At 40.8% G+C, this 19,380-nt stretch overlaps 1 long non-coding RNA gene across 2 annotated transcripts; it reads right to left on the reverse strand.

Annotated features, from left to right (window-relative positions):
• Positions 1–1,297: 1,297 nt before the first annotated feature.
• LOC129712426 (uncharacterized) lies at positions 1,298–16,164 on the reverse strand. Of its 2 annotated transcripts, none has more exons than XR_008726052.1 (3): positions 14,366–16,164; positions 1,597–1,808; positions 1,298–1,512 (listed from the first exon to the last, which is right to left on the reverse strand). It is a non-coding gene; the product is annotated as an uncharacterized LOC129712426 (long non-coding RNA). The 2 variants fall into 2 exon arrangements; XR_008726053.1 differs by lacking the exon at positions 14,366–16,164 and adding an exon at positions 11,847–14,356.
• Between the last annotated feature and the right edge of the window lie 3,216 nt (positions 16,165–19,380).

A 19,380-nucleotide genomic window follows, 5' to 3' on the forward strand; every position in this document is an offset into this window, starting at 1 on the left:
TTGAAAATTGGCATTCTCCATTTGAAAGTTTTGAACTCTTCATGAAATCTTGTTTGCAAATCAGGATTACATGGCTTAAAACATTCACTTCCACTAGTTCTCCCAGATAAAATTGATCTTAAAGTGGGGGAAGAAAGGGGGAAGTCTCATTTTTGGGACTACAATACGTTTAGGTTTATTATTGTCATGTGTACCTCGGTACAACGAAAAGCTTTGTTTTGCATGTTATTCAATCAGATCAGATAATATTATACATGAATACAGTCAAGTTAAATTCAAATGCAATAGAAAGAGCAAAGAAAAAGATACAGAGTACAGAATATACTCAGCATTGTAACGCATCTGTTGCACAGACAAATTACAATTCCATAATGGGGTAAAGGTGAATCATTCAGTATCCAAGCGTATGGAAGGACAGTTCAGACATCTGATAACGAGGAAAGCTGTACCTGAGTCTAGTGGTGCATGCTTTCATGTATCTGCACCTTCTGCCAGGCAGGAGCAAGGAGAAGAAGGAATGACTGGAGTAGAAAATGTCATTGATTATGTTGGGTGCTTTCCGAGGCAGCATAAGGTGTAGATGGAGTCAGTGGTGGAAAGTTTAGGCTGTGTGATGACTGGCCTAGAATTACTACTCTCTGCAATATCTTGCGACCTTTGGCAGAGCTGTTCCCAAGCTATGATGCAACTGGACAGTATGCTTTCATTGATGCATCTGAAGAAGTCTGTAAGAGCCATTGGAGACATGCTTAATTTCTGCAGTCTCCTCAGTAGGTCCATTGGTCATAAGGTCATAAGTAATAGGAGCAGAATTAGGCCATTCGGCCCATCAAGTGTGCTCCGTCTTTCAATCATGGCTGATCTATCTCTCCATCCTAACCCCATCCTCCTGACTTCTCCGCATAACCCCTGACATTGATGCGCCTTCTTAGCTGTTGCATCAATATTGTTAGTCCACAACAGATCGTTGGTAATGTTAATGGAAAGGAACTCATTTACACTTCCATGACGATAAAAGTTGTATTGGCCATACCAGGAATACCATTTGGTGCATTGTCCATTTGGTGCAAATCCCTCAACAGATGAATCTTTATTTTCTCGATATTGGTATTGGCCGATTGCCGGTTGATCATTGAGTTCAGTCATGTCAGTTGTGAAAATTCATCACATTATACCCCTCTAAATTTAGTATTGTAATTTACTTTGTTCAAAATATTTCTGTGATATTGACATGTGCAGGGGTATTCATCAACATTTATGCAATATTGTCAGACATAAACAGTACAAATTTGATGAGATCTTTTTCAACCGAAACATTTTTATTCAAATTGGATCTATGTAATATATGATGGAGTGCAACCCAATGGAAACATAACCAATACTGGGACTGAAATGCATGCATGTGGTGTAGAGTTAAGGCTGCAACATCATTTACATAGGGAGTGAATAGCCATGCTTCAGTCCAGTTATGTTCTTCCTCATTGAGCATGATTAGTGCCATTAATCCATCTGCTGGAAGAACAGATACATCTGTCTCATTGACATGTATCTTTAGAAATGGCTGACTATTACTTATTTCGAGGGAGAGAGACTTACCTGAATTGAACCTCCATTATACCCCTTATAAAGTATGTCATTGGATTGAACGTCCAAGTAATCACTATGGCTCCTCTTGTTTATTTTCTTTTTGCTTGTGGTTATGGTGTAATTGGACTATTTCCTGTGGGGATTTCCTCCAGTCCCTTGAACTCAGAATTCATTCTTAATACGAAACAGATTTTTAATTCATCCCAGTTGAAAAGCTAGTTCTGCAAAGAAGAAAAAATATCTGATTCTGGGTAATAAAGATTGATGACAAATTGTCCCTTGTGTTAAACACACGGGAATAAAAGCCCAAACCACAGCTACTGATGTTATTGATTTGATACAACAGCAAGCAACATTACCAGGAATACAAGTGAACCTCACTAACATTCAATGCCATTGGTGCATAATAAGGTATAATAATAGACATGGGCAAATCTGGGCCATTATCAGAGAAATATACTTTGAGTAATTCCCCTTAAATCCCTGAAGGCCAACTGGAGACTTAGATCAACAAGTTTCCTATTGAGAGTCTGGAAAATTATCTTCCAAATTTTAAGGTAAGTGATACCAAGAAAGAGTTTTCTATGACTGCACATTCATAAATATTCATTCCTGCACAGTCTTTCCTCATGGTTCCCAGACACCCTTCTCAAAACAGTACAACACACATGCTCAAACAGAGGAGATTAATGGATTATTGTGCACGTCTTTAAGAAGGATATTGTTCCACAATGGGATTATTAATTCTTCTCCAAGACAAAACCTGATCTAAGTACAAGTTCATTCATCACATCCACAGGGACAAGAAGGACAATTTCTCAGCCCTGAAGGTTCATCATGGAGTAAATCACCTGCACTTTTGCTTTCTGGTGGAATGCAAGTCATCATCTGAGCTAATGGGTCTACTATAGGAGGATTCACTATGAAAGATACTGATGTAAAACAAGGGTGTGGCATTGCCCAACATTGTTATTCTTTGTCACCCAAGCTACACACCTACAAACCGCTTATCTGTGAGTGGATCTAATCTTTAGATCTACCAGCAAACTATTTTGTCTATGGCCACTATACACCACAACTGGAGCCAAATCTAACTGTCACTGAAAAGCTATATTCAGATGAATCACATTTCATCCATCGGCAAATCATTTACTGAAGCATAAAGGGTGGGTGAGTTTCCACTCGACTCTCAAATGACAATGATGCTATACCAATGTTATCCTGCTCCACCACAATGCTCGCTGACAATAAAATATAACATTGAGACCTGGAATACATGGACTACTTCTCCTATGTCAGGAGACACTTCCTAGTGAATTTCATCATCTCCTTCAATGCACCAGCATTGACTGTTTGAAAATTTTAATGTTTGAAGATCAAGACCTCAAAGTTGGTCTATGGCCACTACCATCTCCTTCCTAAAAGAATGTTCTTTAATTTTGAGTAATGAAATGAAATTGAAATGAAATGTCTGAAATGATTCCTCTTGTCATTGTCCTACAGAGACAACGAAATGCATTTTTAGCATCTCCCTTGAAAGGGAGACACAGGGCGTCGCGGTGTGCCCGCGTGGAAACATCCATTACAGGCAAAGGTGGGTGAAGTGTCCCCAAGGACACAACGACAGTATGCACTCCAAGCGGGATTTTGAACCGGCTACCTTCCGGTCGCCAGCCGAACTCTTAGCCCATTGTGCTATCTGACGTCCGAGTATATGACCTCTAGTCCTAGACTCTCCCACTAGTGGAAACATCCTCTCCACATCCACTCTATCCAAGCCCTTCACTATTCTGTACTTTTCAATGAGGTCCCCCCCTTATTCTACAAAACTCCAGCAAGTCCAGGTCCATGCCATCAGAAGCTCATCATATGTTAATCTACTAATTCCTGGGACCATTCTTGTAAATCTCTTCTGTACCCTCTCCTGAGCCAGCACATCCTACCTCAGATATAGAACCCAAAATTGCTCACAATACTCCAAATGCGGCCTGGTCAGAGCCTTATGGAGCTTCAGCATTACATCTATGTTTTTGTATACAATTTCTCTCAAGATAAATGCTAGTATTGCATTTGCTTTCTTTACAAACCTATTGAAGGGTGTATGAAACCCAAGTTTTTGTCTGGCGTAGATTTAGAATGTTTACCTTTTTAAATCTCAAAATGAATTTTAAAGGCAATCAATTCTACTCTGACGTATAAGATATTTACTAGAATAGAAACATAATATAATAGATATAGCACCATATGACTTTTATTTCAGACATCCAAAATATATTCAAAAAAATTTCCATAGTACCAAACCTTATGTTACAATTGGCTCAAAGGTTAGATGCTTCAAAATCAAGATGTTGCCATTTTTGGTTCTTTACATTTGCTGAATTAGTTGATTTAAATGTGGGCAATGGTGAGAATATTCAATGCATGATGATGCTCGAGAATGGAATCAAATATTACTCCAGAAACTGGCTAACCTGGGTGGTAGCATCTTAGATTAGTATAGTTAAGGTTAGTTTAGTTTAAGTTTAGTTTAGTTTAGTTTAGTTTAGTTTAGTTTAGTTTAGTTTAGTTTAGTTTAGTTTAGTTTAGTTTCGTTTAGTTTCGTTTAGTTTCGTTTAGTTTCATTTAGTTTAGAGATACAGCATGAAAAAAGGCCCTTCGTGCCACCGGGTCTGCGCCGACCAGTAATCTCCAAATACTGGTTCTATCCTACACACTAGGGACAATTTACAGAAGCCAATTAACCTACAAACCTGCGTATCTTTGGAATGTGGAAGGAACCTGGAGCACCATGGCAATGCTTAATGAAGCAGAATAGATTGCTCGTATTCATTCCCCAGGCTCATCCATGAAAAATAGTTGCTTTGGCAAGATGCAGGTACCTGAACGTTGGTGGCATTGTTAATTTTATAACACTGAAAGACTGCTCTGTAGTTAAGGATTAAAAGCAAAACACAAAATACTATTGTGAGGGGATTGTTCTAAAACCAATAAATACTGTATACCTATACGTTTTAGGTAAAGGAATTTTTTTTTAAAAGAAACAATCTTGGCTCTTAGCGATTTTCTTTTCCACTACTTGCTACATGGTGGATTTAAATATGAACAAATACCTGTGCTTGACAATATTTTTACAACAATCTCCAGAATTGCTGCTGCTATAAGATACTAGGGGTTAAATGTACCCCAGTCTTTCCGAGTTGGTGATAAGATCATGTTGGGGGTCTGTTGGCATAGAATTATATCATTACGTGCTCTGAATCTTCCACCCCCCACCCCCTCCCCATCCTGGATGTCAACAGAGGGGCCAACAAATTGAAATTCCCCTAAAGGCATCTCTTCTTACAGCTCCTTTGATCCTCAGACTAGGAAATCATGCAGCAAAGGAATGTCAAGTATTTTCTCTGTAACCTACTTGTTTGCTTTTGTCTAATCGGCATCCCATTCAGTTTTTATGACATTCACTGTGGCCTATAACACAATGCAGATAAAATGATGGCAACCAGCTTCCACTTAGACCAAAGTTTCACTGTACTGTTAAAATAAAAGGGCTTAAATTCAAATGTTCAAATAATTTTGGGGTGTAGATAAAGTGAATAGCTGCAGTCTTTTCTGGTGTAGAGTAGTCTAAAACTAGAGGGCATATGTTTAAAGTGAGATGGGAAAGATTTATAGAGGACGATGAACAATTATTTTGCACAAAGAGCCATGTGTATATAGAATAAGCAGCCAAAGGAATTGATAGAGACAGGAACTATTATGACATTTAATGGACACTTAGACAGTTACATGGATAATAAAAGGTTTGGAAGGATTGTTGAAGGAAGGAACTGCAGATGTTTGTTTAAACAGAAGATAGACACAAAATACCAGAGTAACTCAGTAGGACAGGCAGCATCTTTGGATAGAAGGAACGGGTAAAGTTTCGAGTCGAGATCCTTCTTCAGACTGAATGTGTAGGAAGGAACTGCAGATGCTGGTTTAAACTGAAGATAGACACAAAAAGCTGGAGTAACTCAGCGGGACAGGCAGCATCTCAAGAGATGCAGCCTGTCTCGCTGAGTTACACAAGCTTTTTGTGTCTATCTTCTTCAGACTGATATGGGTCAGGCGCAGCAAGTGGAACTAGTTTGGTTAGGCAACTTGTTTCCGCACTGTATAGCTCTATGACTATGATTTTCTGTATGTTAGGAATGCATTGACTTGGTACTGCTACTATCTGAATTCATGCACCCACCTTATAATAATTGTAACGTTCACTTGATCTGTATTGCCATATATCCAGAGTATTTACAGGAGTTATTTACACTAGCTAATTGTAACTGGTGCTGAATTAATTTATATCTGTACCTCTGATACAGGAGATGCTTATTGACTCCAATCACCCTTCGAAGTTACTGCTGAACTGTGGGAAACTATGTATAGGGTGCACACCCAGTTCCTGAATATTGCCCTGCTAGCTGATGGATTTAAAACAAATCTAAAAGATTGTTTTACCTCTTTGCTAAAAAAAGGCATCATAGCTGTTATAACATAACATTTATCTTACTGCACAGACAGAATGAAACATTGATTATCTTCCTATATAGTTTAGATTTAATATAAATGTACAGAAAATAAGTACAAATGTGACCAAAGCTGCTCTAATTAATTTACTTTCCTGCTAAATGAATTGATTTCATTAGCCATGAATTGGCTGTGTCAATGACATCTGGAGCTAAATGTGAATTAGAAAACAGGATTCAGTCTAGTGGATCTAATGGCAATTTAAGTCAGGGAAGCAAAGTTTGAGAGATTGATATGCATCACTGGAGGCTGAATTACTGCAAGAACTTCACTACCAACTGGTTCTTTACCAAGGTAAACACAGACAATGGGGGGGCTTTTTCATCATTGTTCATATTTCCTCAAAAATAATCATTAGGAACTGCAGGTTAGTTTATATTGAGTTGTATTTCAGTTTTGTATTCTTGTTGAATATTGCCTTCTGGGTTTAGGGAAGCAATGGATTTATTTTGGCCTGCACAGTCATTCCTTTATTGGAGAAAACATAGAGGATGAAGCAAGACACTACCTCAGTAACCTGGGGTTGTTTTGAAGGCCTCTATTGCTGGCATCCATGTCTCCCTCTCTCTCTCTGCAGGTCTCAGCAGGATTATCTCACCACGATGCTTTGGTTTTGCAGACTGTACCTCCAGCAAGATGCACTAACTGAGTTAATCCAGCCATTGGACAGATGTGGGCACAACTTGTAAAGACAACTTCAAAGGGTATTTTTTGATGCGACATGGACAAGACTGATAAAGATTAGTGTTCACGCCACACATATGTATGAAGACACATCTGTATCCACACTTGCTTTGCTGCTGTTTCTTAAGTGAATCCGTTGGCATTTTGATCGCAATTTTTAGCACAATTTTCCAGCTGCTGGCCATAATGTAAAATATTTGCTGAATTTACTTTCACAACCTGTCATTTTTTTATTTCCTCATTCATGGGGTCCGGACGATGCTGGCAATACTTGCATTTATTGAAATACTAGCGTTTACTCCCAGAACTGAGGAGGCAATTAAGAATCAACCACGGCCTGTCACAACCTTTCATGGTGGCAGTGGTGGCTGGGACAATGAAGGAATTTCAATGGATGCAATGTTTTTCTCTCTGATATTGTGGAATCACTTTCTGTAGCGTTGCTCCAGGTCTAGCTCTCACTGCTGAAAATTTCCTTAATGCAAGGTAGTTCCTCAAGGAGTTTGTTTTCCTTTTACCACAGCTCTATGTGCACAATCTGTGTCATTCTCCCGTTACCTTTATAGCTGGGAAACTTTGTTGTGCAGCACAATAATATAACAATACACCTTCCATGCCCTCCACTAGAAAAGCACTACCAGCAGCTGCAGTTTTGCTGCAGTTGCCTCTGGCGCCAGTATTTCCAGTTGTGCTTGAAGCATGGGTGAAAATTATTTATCTCAGTGCTACGCATTCTTTCAAAGTGTTACACTGCTTTGTTTAGTTTATGAGTCTGCCACAAGACAGGGAGATGCTCTTGGCAACAAATTTCAACTAGAACCATGATTAAGATGACATTTCTTAATAAGTAGCAGGTGAGCATTAGTTATTGATGATAACAAATATTAGAACCTTAACAATCAAACTATAGAAATCTCTCTCAGCAGAAACGTTCCATTGTTAATGACTGGGATCTAATGACCAAAACGGTAACAGATGTGGTGCAAAGTTTGGGTCCTGTCCTGCTTTCAGTTTTCATTCAAACTAAATCCTTCGTAAGTTTCTGCATTTATGTGTGACACATCACAAAATGGCAAAATGCAAAATGAAGCAATTATAATCACTGAAGCTCAAGAGAAGGTCGACAAATGTTTAAGTAAATTCTGCATTCCAAAAACAGCTAATAAATGGTATAGGCACTTTTCAAAGCCAAGAATTTTTTGAAGAACCCATTCATCTTCTTTACGGAGATCATTTGAGGACTACTTCAATTACTGTTTTACAACTAAATATGCTAAAATGGTCTAAAATAACTTGGAGATTAAATGAACCATTCGTTTTGCTTATAAATTACATTCAATCAAAACAAATTTTATGTTACATAAAAAATATGTTCTGTTTCTTACTGAATGTAGCATGGACAGCGAAACTGGTGACTTGTTATAAGAGAATGATCTAATTGTAGTAGCATTGTGAGTTCTGTGGGAATTTTTTTTTGACATGGGGTTTAAATTGAATAAAGAAATCCCTGTTTACTGGTATTAATTACTGGAGGTTATGGATTTCAAAGAATGCCTTGATGATCAGTTACATGCTTGCCAAGGCAACATTCCTTACAATCCATAGCCTACTGCTTCCCATCAATAGGGAATCTAATACAAAATTTGAAAATTTGTAAATATTTGTAAAATACTATAATGCAATAATTTAGAGGTAAATCTGTAAAAATGCTTCATTTGGAGTTTTATATTTTTAACTTTATTTTAACATTAACAATTTATCATTCTCCCTCCTGCTTCCACCAGGCATTTTTGTCTTGTAAAGAATATTATTAAGAATGTTCATTGCTTCAAAACCAGCTTTCCAGGATGTTTTTGCAGCCAGAGAAAAAGCCTACATTGTGGATATGAATGTGACTGTACTGTTGATATGAAAACCATCCCAAAACAAGGAATCAATTATTTACCAACAGTTCTGCAGTCCAGCAGTCTGGGTGTTTTTAATAGTTGGATGGATAACTAAAGTGATTCTATTTGCAATAGTTTTACAATGTTTTGATTTCTATTTGCTGAAGAACTTCAGCTTCAAGTGAAGAAATTGCAGAAAATCTTGAATAAAGCTGGCCAAAAAGCTAAATTCATAAGGCACTGCATCTTTGCTTAAAAATAGAAGGAAAACACAGTGCGATATATTTTCCAGGGAGTACTGCTCGGCTGACTTCCTGCTGGGAACGCTCACAATTTTCCAGTCTACTAATTCTTTCATGATGAGCTGCCAGCATATAATGAGCTAGGGACCAGGATATGATAAGGGTTTGGGATATATGACTAAGGTCAGAGGGGAGGTGGAAAGCCCAGAAGGGGCTTCAGCACATTTCAAGTCGTGGAAATGTCCATCCCATAAATAGTGCAGTCAAAATGTAATTATGCCAGTCTACATAAAGTTCAGTAGTCAAAATTATTACTATCTTTACCAGGCATGGATAGGATAGATAGTTAGAACCTTTTCACAGGATGGAAATATCAAAAGGCATAGATTTTAGGGGCATTTCATGATACCCATCTCAGCACAGTGATGCAACAAGGCAGCAGGACAAGGTGGTTAGGCCAAGCGCCATGCATTGTCATAACCTCCATCAGGAATAGATGCAGGCTGAACAATGGCATGTAATGCAATTCCCAAGAAAAGACTATTAAACAATTCCGTTCATTGCCATTTTCTCACGTGCCATATTCTCACATATTCTTCCGGTGCTCATCATTCTCCACAAGTGATAACAAATTCAATGTCCAGTTTTGCTGGTCTTGACACACCAGTGTAGAAATAACTTCAGAGAAATGTAGTCATAGTTTTCGCTGATGATTGTTTGCTGTACCGTCCAATTAAGTCAGCTGATGATGAAGATGTTCTCCAAAAGGATCTCGATACTATGGTTGAGTGATCACAACAATGGGGCATGCAGTTCAACCCTTCCAAATGTGAAACTAAGCGTGTCACCAGAAAGAGGAATCCAGGCGAAACATCTTACAATATACTTGGTGCCACCCTTGAAGAATCCAAACAAACCAAGTATCTTGGCATCAAATTGCAGAATGATCTGCGTTGGAATGGTCAGACTCATCATGCAACGGTGAAAGCAACAGGTGTCCTAAACTTTCTGAGGCACAACTTTCATCATTGTTCAACTTCTATCAAGGAGAAGCTATACTTCACCCTCGTTAGACCTAATTTGGACTACGCAGTTGCAGCATGGGACCCATACACAAATAAAAACATTTCTTCCATCGAACGTGTCCAAAGACAGGCAGCTCGATTTGTTACTAACACCTATGAGAGAGAAGCGAGTGTCACCAAACTTCTGAATTCTCTGGGGTGGAACCCTCTCCAAGACAGACATGAAGCTCACCGTTTGACCTGTTTTTACAAAATGTTAAATGGTCAGCTCGACATAGATTACAAGACCTGCACCAAACCCAAACCAATTAGGAGCAGACGAGGGCATTCGATCCAATTTGTGATCCCAGCTACAAAGACAGGTGTATACAGCAATTCGTTCTTCCCCCGCACAATTAAAGCATGGAATAATCTCCACCCAACTATAGTTACCCAACCAGATGCAACTAAATTTAAAGTAGCTCTTTCTTCCCAATAACCCTTTCTGGCTTAAGCCCTCCCTTCACCACCTCCAGTTTAAATTCCATTTGGAATATTTTGGAGGACCAAGAAACCAAGAACCAAGAATAGTCATAGAGTCATACATCATAGAAACTGGACCTTCGACCCAAGTACAGATATGTCAATCACCTTCACTGGGAGGTATTGAAAATAACATAGAACTGTTTAGATTAAAGCAGTTTCCTAAACGTTCTTTCCCCCACTTATTCGGAACTTTATTTTCCTTTATCTACCACCATAATTAGAAACATTACATTGAACTGATTTTCTATTAATGTAGACAATGTACCAGATGTATATTTCTACAATAACATCCAGGCATAGTTTAATAGTAAGATTAAATGAGAATTTACCAGTTTGAAGTTTGGTCTTTATTTTAATGAGGAGTTACGTTGGTGATTACGTGAAGAAGACCCGCCAGTGCGCATGCACGTCAATCTTCAAAGCAGCGGTATGAAATCACAGATAACAGAATATTTGAAGTAACATAGTAAGATCAGCAACATGAGAACTACCATATAACCTTTATGAGAGAGATGGTTGGGCGTGGTGGGCACGTAATCACCAACGTAACTCCTCATAAAATAAAGATCAAACTGGTAAGTTCTCGTTTAATCTTACTATTTTACTTCGGAGTCACGTGAGTGATTCTGTAAAGAGTTCAAAGCTCTGTGATTTCATGCCTCAGATTCAAATCCCGGCGTCTCACTGCATCGATTGACTCAGAATGAGTGAATAATCAACAATGCATTAACCATAACATTGATTCAAATGTATTAATGGCTTATGTGAATAAAGCAATCAATAGCAACCCCTCAATGTCAGGAGAGGATAAAAGTGAACACAAAACAGAATGGGCAAACAGCCCGGTTTCGGCAACCAGCCTATGGTAAAAAAAAATTGAAAATGCATTCACTTGACCATCCTGCCGTAGCGAGGATATGGTCGATGGGAACGTCCATTCCGCCCTGATGGAATAAGATGTAAAATCATCAGTGTCAATACCTGCATAAAACCAGAACCTGCTTCAGCCACCTTGACATAGTCTGAACTGACTTTTTCTTGTGTGATTGTTTGTGGCTAAAAAACAATGCTGATTCCACACCTCGTAGGGTTCTGGTGGCCTCGATATAATATAGTAAACCTGCCCTCACACATAGACGTGAGTCCGTGGGGTATGTCAAAATACGATCTTAAATCCTGCAATCTGCAGTGAGCACAGGAATGGCTTGATGTGACAACCTGAGCTGTAAGGCAGTCCATTGAGAATGTGTAAATCAATAATTGTTTTATTGTGCAGAGGCTGGTTTCCCGAACCAAAGTTTGAACCAGCAAAGTTTTTGTTTCTTTACACTAACCTTATACGGTTGGATTATCATGCCCGACGGAAGCGGGAAGCACGTCTGCACAGCCAGTCAGACAGTACGAAAACTAAAGCGAGATCTTGCTGACTTTATTTCAAGACCCTACTGATGAGGCAAAATGGAGAAAGGCATAAAAGAATAAAAAAAAACATTCCTCCGTCTTATGGCGAGAATGTATCTCTCACCACTGTTATACCACATATTTTTGCAATCAGTGAAAAAGCATGAACCATATTTTCATAAATACTTTGTGATTCAACACTTATTCTGTGTTGTCCTGAATCCTTTACTTGATTGACATGTGACTAACATCTGCCACCACCGTAGTGTATCAACTTGAAGTTGGGCTTGTAGATTATGTATTCGCTCAATAGCCCTTTACCCATGGGATGCGTCTAGCGTCTATAGCTAGTTGATACCAACAACTGAAGAATTGGCAACTCATGCAAATCTCCTGCACCTCCAACTAGAGATGACATTCGCAATTTTTTCCCATCTTAGAGCACTTAGCTGGAGCAATGCTGAATACTGTTTGTTCATCATTGTAACTTAGGTAGCTTCAGCTGTTCAAAGCATAAGCTTGTTAACAATCACCCAAATGTCATTAGAGAGATTGCTACTTTCCTGACTTGCACAGCTGAGTCCCAGCTATTATATTGCCAATACTCTAGATGAATAGAATTGATCTTTAACAGGTTTCTATTAACTCCCATCTCATGCCCCAAGGCGGAGTCATAACTAATCAATAGTTAAAGATAAATCCCAATGGCCAACAAGTCTATTAGGTAACAACTTAATGTTAGCTGGATGGCTGAGCCCAATTTCACAAATATAGTTTGAGACTGAGCCGGTGAGTTTTACCAAAATACAGCATTAGAATATCATCCAGACAAACATAACAAGCGTTTTCGAACTCAGAGTCGAAACACCGATTTTATAATTTGTTAAATAACCTGGGAATATAGTTTATCCAATTTTGCAATGTTTTACTTTTATTAGTATAGTTAAACGGTATTTTTCATAATGAACAGGCCACTCCTGCCATCATTCCATGGGTGCTTTGCATGACAACTCTGTCCAATTTTCGAGCCTGTCTGGAAAACCGACAATTCTGGCTCTAATTCCAAACTTGTTTGGAATGCTAGCATTGTGCCTTCTAAGCAGATGACCATGCTTTTATCCTTTGTATGCTGTACAAACAAGTGTAAATATTACCAACTTGTGAGTGGTCCACTTACCCATGTTTTGGAAGTGCCAGACCCACCTTGTTGAGTAGGACTGGTAGGGTGCGTGGAACCTGTGCCCAGCTGTCATGCTGCCACCAGCTTCAGTGAACCACCTACTGCCGATGCAGGCATAGGGTGCGTTGTCGCCAAATGATGAACTCTGCCATTCATCCATGGTCCTGCTGCAGAGCGCCAGCTGTATATCTGCGTCAACGGCCGGCTTGTTCCTGGTCCAAACCCGAATCTGCACCTCTCTTGTAGGGATACATTCTCAGATTTGCCGACCACCGGTGGCTTAACCTTGCTGCATCTCGGACCGCTGCCCTTTCTAGCGAACGCAGTCATTCCTGAGTCCAGCAGCATTCGTTGCAGCTTCATTTCCTGGGCATGCATGCCACGCCCATCTGACCCCATATCAGCTGGTTCACTGACGGCACCTTAAGGCAACACGCAGTTCCCCGGGGTCTCGTGTTTCTTTGCGGCCTCATCCATCGTGAGCTCCTGTAGTTGATGGGAGACTAAATAATTTATCGTGGAGGCCAACTCATCTCCCAGTGGCTCTCCTGACTCTGACGGGACAACAAATCATACTGCCAGGGATGGGACATCTGGCAGCTGCCGTTCTTCGCCTTGATTGAACTCACCGTCAGAGTCGGGGTCAGAACTCAGCTGACCCATGGCATGCACCTCATCAATGAGGGTGCTATCGAGCAGCCCTTTACTAGGTGCTGCGGGTGCAGCCTCTTCTCCAGCCTACCGCTGACACCACTCCTGCTCCTGGAGTGTGCCCTGGGGAAACAACCTCTGCAAGAGGTGCTCCATTTGGGATAACCGTTGAAGAAACGGTATCCAGCCCCGGAGAGGAATTCTCTGCTCCTGACTCTGGCTAGTCACTGGGCCTAACAGACTTGCTGGTGGCTGGTCGTCTTGTCCATGGTGTTGTCCTGGAAGAAATACACAGCACAGCACCACAGCAAAACAACCCGAACTTCAGCTAAGTTTTGTGGCAATTACCTGGAGATTTAAATTCTCACAGCCTCCCTGCGCCAATGCGACTGGTGTGCTCACACACTGAGCAGTCCTGTCCCAGGCGCTGCTGTAGCATAGGCCCGCACTCACACTCTAAGCAGCTGTCCCAGGTGCTGCTGGTGCGGCCTGTAACATAGGCGTGCGCTCATACACTAAACAGCCCTGTCCCAGGTGCTGCTGGCGCGGCCTGTACCCTAGGCCCGCGCTGGTGCCCGTGAAGGGTTAAAAAATAACAACAAAAAGCACACAAATACATACTTATTTCCCCAAGGGAATCCTTTCAGCCCGACACCTCCGAGTTCAATAGGGCTGTTTGACCCTATCTGTGATTGCACCCCATGCCTGGGGCCCACAGATCGATGATTACGAGAGCCATTGACCTCACTGTCAGCAACTCTGGTGGTAGCCCCGCCCATCTGCGTGTTTTACCCGGCCCGGGAACCCAGCAGATTTGAAACACTGACCATTTGTCAGTGGCTTTAAACGCGAAAATCCCAACATCACCCGACTATCCGCTTTCGCGGTCGGAACCGGGGTCTCCCCACAGCCCATAGTCGGTCCACTCGCCGGACTTCGCCAAATCCTGCAGGATACTTCTGTGAAGAGAAGTTCCTACACGAATATCAACCCTGGTAAGTAATAAAACTCTTACCTGCAGGTTTCAAACTTACCGTCAGCAGGGAGCGAAGCCCTGCACGTCCAGTGCCTTGCCATGTGAACGTCGTAATGACGTGCATGACTCACGTGCCTCCAAAGTAAAATTGGTATTAACTATCTTACTGATGGTGGTCAGAATTGAAATCAATAGTAATAGCTTATATAAAACTGTCACAGGTAACAAAGAATAAACCAAAAGTGCAATGGATCTGATAAGAGTTAATCACCAAATGTTGTATTACATTGACAATACAATTAATCAACCATTTGTTATAATTTAAGTTAGTGTGTTGGATATCAATGGAATTTTAAAATGTATTCAATCATGAATGTAAAATATGTTCCCCCAAGTTGCTCACATCTTCTTAGTCCGTATCAAACGGATGACCCATTAGGAAGAACCCACTTGAAATGATACAAAGCTGATAGCACTTTCAAAACAAGTCAGTAAATTCCTAACGTGCAGTGACTAGTTTTTTGCATGGGAAAATATTTTCTGGTATGTCCAACAAAGCTGGTTAAACAGGAGTGTGGAGCATGAATACTTTTACCAGTTGACATTAAAACCAACAAAAAATAATCTTTACACTGATGTTTTCCAGTGTACCTTGTTAAACAATAGTGTATCACGTGCATTTTAAAGTATTTCAAATAATGAATAATACGTGGGTTTCCTTCCATTTATTATTTAATTTTATTTTGCTAAGCTATGCCTAAGTCCATAAAAATCATTTGTTTTTATTCCGTGCAATCTCTTGTTCTTTTGCTTTAATAACTGGTAATAATGACGGAGTACACCAGAAGTAAATTCACAGTTGCTCTATTACATACATATGGTAATCCACAGTTTAAGAAAGGGCTCTTTCTGTGAACCAGAGTTGTGAATTTGTGGAATTCTCTGCCTCAGAAGGCAGTGGAGGCTGATTCACTGGGTGCATTCAAAAGAGAGTTAGATAGAGCTCTTAGGGTTAGCAGAATCAAGGGATACGTGGAGAGGGCAGGAATGGGGTACTGATTGTGGATGATGAGCCATGATCACATAGACTGGCGGTGCTGGCTCGAGGGGTCGAATAGCCAACTCCTGCACCTATGGTCTATGTATCTGTATCTATTTACTTCAATTCATCAGTGTTAAACATAAATTTAAACTTTAGACCCATGCTGTGTGAATGCCGAATAGTGAATGGCCTCGATAGAGTTGATGTGGAGAGAGTCTAGTGGGAGAGATGGAGAGTCTAGGACCAGAGGCCATTGTCTCAGAATAAAAGGACGTTCCTTTAGAAAGGTGAGGAGGAGTCTGAAGAAGGGTCTCGACCCGAAACGTCGCCTATTCCTTCGCTCCATAGAAGCTGCTTCACCCGCTGAGTTTCTCCAGCTTTTTTGTCTCCCTAGGAATTTATTTAGTCAGACTGGGGTGAATCTGTGGAATTCATTGCCATTCCTTCGCTCCATAGAAGCTGCTTCACCCGCTGAGTTTCTCCAGCTTTTTTGTCTCCCTAGGAATGGATTTAGTCAGACTGGGGTGAATCTGTGGAATTCATTGCCACAGAAAACTGTGGATATTTTTAAGGTGGAGAAAGACAGATTCTTGATTAGTACAGGTGTCAGGGATTATGGGGAGAAGGCAGGAGAAGGAGGATGAGAGGGGAAGATAGATCAGCAATAATTGCATTGCAGAGTAGACTCGATGGGCCGAATGGCCTAATTTTGATCCTATTAATTATGAACATGCTGAATCTTTCATGGTAGACAGAATGTAATCCAAGATTTCTATTACCAAATAATGGTGAATACAAATAAAATTTAAATAGTGAGTTGAATCATTGTTCTCTAAGACTGGTAAAATGGAGTTTCACAATAAATTGTTGTGTGGTCCTGTTGTATCTTCATAAACACTCAAAAATCGACACATCCAGAAAAAAACACCTTTGTCTAGTTGGTATCTTACCCTCTGAGCTCAACATTCACCCCTCTGGCAAAGCTGCAATAGGACAATAGTAAATATAAAGTGCTATCAAAAATTCAACGATGTTTCGTCAATTGCAACGTATAAAAGGGCCTGTCCCACTTGGCCGTCATTTGCGCGTCACACAGATGGCGCACATAGATTTTGTACATACCAAAATCCTGGGGAGCCGTGCTCGACCGCACGTCACTGCCTATGTCACTACGCACCATACGCGCGTAATGCGCACCATGTGCGCGTTGTGCGTCATGACGCGTAAATGATGTCGCGTAAATTACGCGCAAATGATGGCCAAGTGGGATAGGCCCTTAAGCCTCTACAACCAGAAAGTACTGAAGGGGAATCAGCCATATGTAAACGCCACTGCAAGAAAGTCATGACTTGGGAATACACTGTCATTCCTTCATTATATATGGGTCAACCCTTGAATCGCCAACCAACAGCTCCACAGTAGTCCCTTTACTTCAAAGAATGTAGTGGTTCAAGGACATGATCCACCACAATCTTCTTAATAAGGCATGTAATAAATACTAACCTTGCCTGCAATAGCGATTTCTCACAAGGAAACAAATACAAGTTCCATAATATGGTATTGGTTGACATAATATGGTTGACATAATATGGTAGATATTCATGATTTTTTGAAATCTATATTAATAAAAGTCTGATCTTGACCACTTCCTGTTTCATGATTTTAGAAAAGACGCTGCCACTTACGGCTGTGATTTTTGGCCATCTTACTCAGAGTCTCCCTCCGCTGCGCAGGACAAGAGTATTTTTCCCATCGATTAAAAATAAAAGAGTTATTAAAGTTTTAAAAATGTTGAGATTCTCTCTGCTGCCCCTGCTGTTGGGAGGGGGGAGGGACTATAAAACCCGGAAGTGTTGTGCCTCAGTCAGTCTCTGCAAGATGGAGGAAGGTCACATCTCTTTGAGCTGTGAATAACACTGAACACATGTCTACTCAAATGTGAGTGCCCTTAATGTGGTTTGGAAATTAAAATGTGGTTGGTTTGAAATGCTGCACAGCAAATGGTTGTGGGTGGTGGATGCTTTGAAATGCTGAACTGAAAATGGTTGTTGGTGGTGGTTGCTTTGAAATGCTGCACTGCAAATGGTTGTTGGTGGTGGTTGCTTTGAAATGCTGCACTGCAAATGGTTGTTGGTGGTGGTTGCTTTGAAATGCTGCACTGCAAATGGTTGGTGGTGGTGGTTGCTTTGAAATGCTGCACTGCAAATGGTTGTTGGTGGTTGTTGCTTTGACATGCTGCACTGCAAATGGTTGTTGGTGGTGGTTGCTTTGAAATGCTGCACTGCAAATGGTTGTTGGTGGTGGCCCTGCACCCTGCTTGAAGTGGCATGAAAATGCACTTGAGTTTGGTGGCCTTGCACCCTGCTTGAAGTGGTCGGAAACCGCACTTGAATTCGGTGGCCTTGCACCCTGCTTGAAGTGGTATGAAACTGCAATTGAATTCGGTGGCCCTGCACCCTGCTTGAAGTATTGGTGGCCTTGCACCCTGCTTGAAATGGTATTTCAAGGAATAGCCATGAGTCAACTGCTAGCCCACCAGCCGTGAGTAAGCTGCCAGCACATCATGCTTGAGTGACTGAGATGCCACCCCAAGAATCTATTTGGCCCACAATGTCCATGCTAGCCCTCTGGAAACCAGTCCCTTCAGCCCACAACAACCATACTAGCGCTCCAGAAACCCCCCCCCCCACCCCCACCCACTGGCCACCAATATTGGAATTGGTGGAGAGGTGGAATATTGCGTTGGGGGACCAGCCCAAGGGGTCCCTCTTAGTCTAGTAAATTATAAAACTATTACATTTAATACAGATGTCCTGAAATTCCAACTGACATATGGTCAGTCAAACAGTGGTCAAGAGGGGTTTTTGGCACATTGGCCTTCATTAGTCAGAGTATTGAGTACAGAAGTTTGGAGGCTATGTTACCATTGTACAAGACTTTGGTGAGGTCGCATTTAAAATATTGTGTCCAGTTTAGGTTACCCTGCTGTAGGGAAAATATTGTTAAGCTGGAAAGGGTACAGAGAAGATTTACGAGAATATTACCAGGATTCGAGGGCCACAGTTATAGGGAAAGGTTGCACAGGCTAGGCATTTATTCCTTGGAGCACAGTAGGATGAGGAGTGGTCCAATAGAGGCGTATAGGACCATGAGAGGAATAGATACCCAGAGTAAGGAATCAAGAAACAGAAGACATACAGTGCCCTGCATAATGTTTGGGACAGACCCATCATTTATTTATTTGCCTCTGTACTCCACAATTTGAGATTTGTAATAGAAAAAAAATCATGTGTGGTTAAAGTGCACATTGTCAGATTTTATTAAAGGCCATTTTTATACATATTGGTTTCACCATGTAGAAATTACAGCACTTTAACCACATGTGAGTTTTTCTATTACATATCGCAAATTGTGCAGTACACAGGCAAATAAATAAATGATGGGTCTGTCACAAACATTATGGAAGGCACTGTAGGTTTAAGGTGAGACGGAAAAGATTTAATCAGAACCTGAGGTGCATTTTTTTACACATAGGGTGGTAGGTATATAAAACAAGCTGCCAGAAGAGGTAGTTGAGGCAGGTAATATCACAATGTTTGAAAACATTTGGACAGATAC

This window comes from Leucoraja erinacea, chromosome 2 (assembly GCF_028641065.1).
Source record: "Leucoraja erinacea ecotype New England chromosome 2, Leri_hhj_1, whole genome shotgun sequence".
Classification (NCBI taxonomy): domain Eukaryota; kingdom Metazoa; phylum Chordata; class Chondrichthyes; order Rajiformes; family Rajidae; genus Leucoraja; species Leucoraja erinaceus.